Genomic DNA, 7,636 nt, shown 5'->3' with positions numbered 1-7,636 from the left:
ATTTCACACAAATAGAGCTTTCTTTTGGTGGTATTTAATCACTGTTGGGTGTTTTATTTTTTGTGCTGTAAACAAAAAAAGAGCAAAAAATCTGAAAAAAAAAGTTTTCTTTGTTTCTATTATAACATTTTGCAAACAGGTAATTTTTCAACTTCACTGATGTGCGTTGATGAGGCTGCACTGATAGGCAGCACTTATGGGCACTGCTAGGTGGCACTGATGAGGTGGCCGGGATAGGCAGCACTGATGGGCACTGATAGGTGGCACTGATGCTGCTGCACTGATATGCAACAATGATGGGCACTGATAGGCGACACTGCTGGGCACTGGTGGGTGGCACTGACTGCCGGCACTGACTGCCAGCACTGCTGGGCACTGACTGGCGGCACTGCTGGGCAGCACTGATGGGTGGCACTGGTGGGTGGCACTGCTGGGCACAGGTGGGTGGCACTACTAGGCACTGATGGTCACAGGTGGTTGGCACTGCTGGATACAGGTGGTGGCACTGCTGGGCACTGATGTGCAGAGGTGGGTGGCACTGCTGGGCACTTGTGGGTGGCACTGCTGGGCACAGGTGGGCGACACTGCTGGGCACAGGTGGGCGGCACTGGTGGGTCACACTGCTGGGCACTGATCATCAGGGCACTGATCATCAGTGCCCTGATGATCGGTGCCGATCCGTCCTCTGACAAGTACTCTGACAGTACTTTCCTCACACTGTCACGGCAACTGCATTTACCAGTGATCTGCTGTGTCATTGGACACAGCTAATCACGTGGTAAAAGGCTGCTGTGATTGGCCTTTTACCACATCTTGTGATCAGCTGTGTTCGTAGGATGCGCACCCCCCAGGGGTGCGCGGGAGCGAGCGTTCTTGGAGGACGTCATATGACGCCATCCCAGGACAGGACAACCGCATTGTAGCTGTCACTCGGCTATAGCGCAGTTGGCAATTGGTCAAAGAAGAATTAGACACAAAAAAAAGATTGGTTAAACCCACAAGTGCTTTTATGTTACCACTACTATTCCTCTATACTGGCTTTTGAAGTTTACAAATGCAACAATTTAGAAATTGAATTTGGTGCCCCATCATTAGTGTCAGTGTGGGTGGAATAGTGCCCCATCATTAGTGTCAGTGGGAGGAATAGTGCCCCATCATTGGTGTCAGTGGGAGAAATAGTGCCCCATCATTAGTGTTAGTGGGAGGAATAATTCCCCATCATTAGTGTCAGTGGGAGGAATAATTCCCCATCATTGGTGTCAGTGGGAGGAATAATTCCCCATCATTGGTGTCAGTGGGAGGGATAATTCCCCGTCATTGGTGTCAGTGGGAGGAAAAGTGCCCCATCATTAGTGTCAATGGTAGGAATAGTGACCCATCATTGGTGTCAGTGGGAGGAATAGTTCCCCCTTTATTGGTGTCAGTGGGAGGAATAGTGCCCCATCATTGATATCAGTGGGAGGAATAGTGCCTCATCATTGATGTGAGTGGGAGGAATAGTGCCTCATCATTGGTGTCAGTGGGAGGAAAAGTGCCCCCTCATTGATGTCAGTGGGAGGAAAAGTGCCCCCACCTGTGCAATGATGGGGCACTATTCCTCCTACACTAACACTAATGATGGGACACTATTTCCTCCCACTGACACCAATGATGAGGCACTATTCCTCCCACTCACATCAATGATGAGGCACTATTCCTCCCACTGACACCAATGATGCTTACATTGCTGTGCTCCAGCCCAGGCTCCCTCCCTCTCCCATTCACAGCCAGCATACCTGGCTACAGCAGCACCATCTGCTCTGCCCAAATAACGCCTGCAGGGCACAGACAGTTACTGATCAGCTGTCTTCCTTCTCCGGTCGCTCTCCTCCTCTTCACTGGCTCCGGCTGGTCCCTCACTCAATCTACTTCGAACTTCACGCTGCCGCTCAGCTCCTCCTCTCCAAGCTCCACCTCCTCGCTGGTGATTGGCCACCTGTGTGCCTTTCCTGAGCTACAGATCTGGCAGCCAGTCAAAGGAGAATTAGGCACAAAAAAAAGATTGGTTAAACCCACAAGTGCTTTTATTTTACCACTACTATTCCTTTATTCTGGCTTTTGAAGTTTACAAATGCAACAATTTAGAAATCGGATGAAAGGTTTATCACCGCGAAACACTTTTTGAAAGATAAATAGTGGATTTTATATACAACTATATAGATCAGACCAAGATGAGGGACAAATAAGGAGGAAAGAGGGACAGAGGGACTTTGTTCCAAATCAGGGACCGGTATGGTAATGTTTGGATATGTAGTCCCAGACAGTGCTGTATTTTGGTTTTGTGCTGCCCTAGGCAAGACTAAAATCAGGCACCCCCCGCATCTAAATTTGCCCACCTCTTCCTATTTAAGATCCACCCCTTCATCTGTAAACTCCACCCCTTCCTCTTTAGGCTCCACCTCTTTCTATTAGCGCGCCTCCCACTGACAACGATAGGGCGCTATTCCTCCCACTGACAACAACGATGGGGCACTGTTCCTCTCACTGATACCAACATTGGGGCACTATTCCTCTCACTGATACCAACATTGGGGCACTATTCCTCCCACTGACAACAACGGTGGGGCATTATTCCTCTTACTGACACCAACGTTGGGGCACTATTCCTTCCACTGACAACAACAATGGGGCACTATTTCTCCCACACTGACACCAATGATGGGGCACTATTCCTCCCACACTGACACCAATGATGGGGCACTATTCCTCCCACTGATACCAATGATGGGGCACTATTCATCCCACTGATACCAATGATGGGGCACTATTCCTTCTACTGATACCAATGATGGGGCACTATTCCTGCTGTGATATACCGGCCTCCTGGATCCATACCACGCTTCCTGGATGACTTCTCCTCCTGGCTACCCTTCTTCCTCTCCTCTGAGCTACCCACCATCATTCTTGGGGATTTCAACATCCCTGTCAACCTCGACAACCCGGACACAGCCCGTCTCCTCCACCTAACCTCCTCCTTTGCACTTGCACAGTGCATACAATCCACCACCCACTCCGACGGAAATATCCTGGACCTTGTCTTCTCCAACCGCTGCGCTCCCCACAACCTCACTAACACCCCCTTCCCTCTCTCTGACCACAACCTGATCACCTTCTCTATCTCCTCGTCCTCCAACGCCTACCCCTCCAAATGTCACACTACTACCAGCCGTAACCTCCGCAACCTTAACCCTGCCTCCCTCCACTCTGCAGCTGATCAACTCCACGACCGCATCCTCCCCCTGTCCTGCTCCGACTTGGCTTTGACCGCCTACAACAATGCGCTCTCAACAGCCCTTGACTCACTATCGCCTTTAACCACACGCAACATCAGACCCCGACTGCTCCAGCCCTGGCAGACTGATCACACCAAAACCCTCAAACGACACAGTCGTGCCCTGGAGCGACTGTGGCGCAAAACCAAATCCCAACAAGCCTTCACCCGCTACAAATCTGCCGACTCTTCTCTGCCTTCAACTCTCTACTCTCTCCACCCCCACCTCCACCCAGCACCTCACTCACTGCCCTTGAGATTGCCAATCACTTCAAAAACAAAATTGACACAATTCGCAAGGACATTGCCGCAACTCACACGCCCTCTCAACCCGTCCCCTCTCACACAGCTACCCCCTTATCCCCCCTCCCCCTCGACATAACCCGCAGGGACTTCGTCGCTGCTCAAACTCTCTCCAACCCCCTTCACCCTCACTCAGCTACCCCCTCATCACCCCTCTCCCACGGCCCCACCACTGCTCTGACCTCCTCTTCCACCCCACCCTACATTCCTCATACTGAAGCTCCCCCAACACTCCACATCTTTGACCTTACTACCATCGAGGAAGTCTCCAAGATCCTCTCTGATGCCCACCTCACCACCTGCCCCCTCGACCCTATCCCCTCACAACTCCTACGACCTTCCTCCTCCTCCATCCTACGCTCCCTCACCCACATCTTCAATCTCTCCCTCTCCTCAGGCACTTTCCCCTCCCCTCTGAAACATGCACACATCACCCCCATACTTAAAAAGCCCTCCCTGGACCCCAATGACCCGAACAACCTCAGACCCATCTCCCTGCTCCCATTTACATCTAAACTCCTCGAGCGCCTAGTCTACACCCGCCTATGCTCTCACCTCAACGACAACAACCTCCTCGATCCCCTACAGTCCGGCTTCCGTCCCCTACACTCCACCGAAACTGCCTTACTCAAACTCTCCAACGACCTGCTAACCGCCAAAGCTAATGGCCACTATTCAGTGCTCCTACTCCTTGACCTCTCTGCGGCCTTCGACACAGTCGACCACCCCCTTCTCCTCAAAAAACTACACTCCCTCGGCCTCAGAGATTCTGTTCTCTCCTGGCTCTCATCCTACCTGTCACAACGCTCCTTCAGCGTTACCTATAATGCTACCACCTCCCCCTCACTCCCCCTCTCTGTTGGGGTCCCTCAAGGCTCTGTCCTCGGGCCCCTTCTCTTCTCCATCTATACCTCCTCCCTTGGCCAACTCATACACTCTCACGGCTTCAACTACCACCTCTATGCCGACGACACACAAATCTATCTCTCAACCCCCCACCTCACCCCCTTGGTCTCAGCCTGAATCACACACCTACTGAGCGACATATCAGACTGGATGTCGCTCCACTTCCTTAAATTGAACCTCTCCAAAACCGAGTTTCTTGTCTTCCCCCCAGCCCGGACACCACCCCCCATTGATTTCTCCATCACATCCAACAACGCTACCATCAAACCCGCCCTGCAGGCCAGAGTACTGGGTGTCATTCTGGACTCCAACCTATCCTTCCAGCCCCAAGTCCAATCTTTAACAAACTCGTGCAGACTCCACCTCCGCAACATCGTCAAAATCCGCACGTTCCTAACCCCAGAAACCACTAAACAGCTCATCCACTCCCTCATCATATCACGACTCGACTACTGCAACTCCCTCCTCACTGGCCTGCCTCGCCGCTGGCTATCCCCTCTTCAGTCCATCCTGAACACGGCTGCCAGACTCATTCACCTTTCCAACCGCACTGTCTCCGCCACCCCCCTCTGCCAATCCCTCCACTGGCTTCCGATTGCGCAACGGATCAAATTCAAAATCCTAACGCTGACGTACAAAGCTGTCCACCATACTGCCCCGAACTACATCACTGACCTAATATCCAAGTACCGCCCAGCACGCACACTCCGCTCCTCACAAGACCTCCTTCTCTCTAGTTCCCTGGTCTCCTCCTCCCATGCCCGCCTCCAGGACTTCTCCAGGGTGTCACCCATCCTCTGGAACTCCCTGCCCCAACCCATCAGATTATCACCTACTCTCCTCTCCTTTAGGCGCACCCTGAAAACCCATCTCTTCAGGGAAGCCTACCCCACCCCCTGCTAACTTGCCGACCTCCTCCACTCTTCCTACCACTCCATCCCCCACAGCTATCTCCTCCTGTGCCACCACCCCCTCCCTCCTAGATTGTGAGCTCGAAAGAGCAGGGCCCTTGATCCCCTCATGTTTTGCATTGTATTGGTATTGTTCTGTCACATGTTCTGTCTCCCTTTTGTAATGTACAGCGCTGAGCGAACTATTGGCGCTTTATAAATACTGTATAATAATAATAATAATAATAATTCCTCCCACTGATACCAATGATGGGACACTATTCCTCCCACTGACACCAATGATGGGGCACTATTCTTCCCACTCATTGGTGTCATTGCCCCTTCATTGGTGGCAATACAAAGCAGCTTGCTTACACTGTAAAACACACACATAGCACACTGTAAAACAGCACACAGATAACCCTTTGATCGCCCCAACTATTAACCCCTTCCTGCCCAATGTCATTATTACAGTGTCCTTGCTTTTTTTTTTTTAGTAGTGATCACTGTATTAGTATCACTGGGGATGCCAGTGGCAGTTAGTCAGTTCCCCCTAGTGTCAGAATGCCTGCCGCAGTCCCGCTATAAATCGCTGATCACCGCCATTACTAGTAGAAAAAAAAATTCCAGTATATACACCGCCATTTGTAGACGCTATAACTTTCACGTAAACCAATTAATTTACACGTATTGGGATTTTTTTTTAGCAAACACATGTAGCAGAATACATTTTGGCCTAAATTTATTAATAAATTGTATTTTTTGATTTCTTTATTGGATATGTTTTATAGCAAAAAGTCAAAAATATTTTTTTTTGTTTATAGAGCAAAAAATTAAAAGAATTGCAGATGTAATCAAATACCACCAAAAGAAAGCACCGTTTGTGGGGAAAAAAAGGACATACATTTAATTTGAGTGCAGCATTGTGTGACCGCATATACTGTACTTTTCTACACACAGCGTACAGGCATACACACATAGACCGCACAACACAACTCAGACCCCTTAGAACAGATCCCCCAGCAAAGACCGACTCCCCCCCAGCACAAACAGATATCCCTCATTACAAAACCTTCAGTACACAAATAACCCCCCAGCATAGAACTTCTCAGTACTGACTGACTCTCCAGCACAGACGGACCCCCTCCATTACAAATCCCCCTGTGCAAAATCCCCCCCCCCGGCACAGACACCCCAGCACAGACAGATCCACCTTTACAAACCTTTCAGTACAAAAATACCCTCCCAGCACAACCCCCCCCCCCCCAATCCCCATTACAAATCCCTCAATATAAAAACACTTCCCCAGCACAGACATTTCACTACAGACTAACCCCCCAAAATTCCTACCCACCCATAGACCCCTCAGTATAGACACCCCCTCCCCAGAGTACACACCTCTCAGTACACACCCCATCCCCCTGGTACAGACACTGAGACTGGAACTGAATAAAAGGTAGCCCTGCTCAGGCTGCAGTGCCCCCTGTGACCACAAGGTGGTGAAAGAAACTTGTATATACACTGCTCAAAAAAATGAAAGGGACACTTTGAAAACACATCAGATCTCAATGGGGAAACATATCTTGCAGGATATCTATACTGATATGGACTGGGTAATGTGTTAGGAATGAAAGGATGCCCCATCGTTTGATGGAAATGAAAATTATCAACCTACAGAAGACTGAATTCAAAGACACCCCGAAAATCAAAATGAAAAGATGCAGCAGGCTAGTCCAATTTGCTGAAATTTCATTGCAGCAACTCAAAATGGTACTCAGTAGTTTGTATGGCCCCCACATGTTTGTATGCAAGCCTGACAATGTTGGGGCATGCTCCTAATGAGATGACGGATGGTGTCCTGTGGTATTTCCTCCCAGATCTGGACCAGGGAATCACTGAGCTCCTGGACAGTCTGAGGTGCAACCTGATGGCGGCGGATGGACCGAAACATGATATCCAAGAGTTGGTCTTTTGGATTTAGGTCAGGCAAGCGTGGGGTCATTCAATGGTATCAATTCCTTCATCCTCCAGGAACTGCCTGCATATTCTCACCACATGCAGCCGGGCATTGTCGTGCACCAGGAGAAACCCAGGAACCACTGCACCAGCGTAGGGTCTGACAATGGGTCCAAGGATTTCATCCCGATACTTAATAGCAGTCAGGGTGCCATTGTCTAGCCTGTAGATGTCTGTGTGTCCCTCCATGAATATGTCTCCCCAGACCATC

This window comes from Staurois parvus, unplaced genomic scaffold (assembly GCF_062004578.1).
Source record: "Staurois parvus isolate SC_StPar_1 unplaced genomic scaffold, SC_StPar_1.0 ptg000321l, whole genome shotgun sequence".
NCBI classification, from domain to species: domain Eukaryota; kingdom Metazoa; phylum Chordata; class Amphibia; order Anura; family Ranidae; genus Staurois; species Staurois parvus.
The sequence above is the reverse complement of the archived record's forward strand: the minus strand, read 5'-3'. Positions refer to the sequence as shown.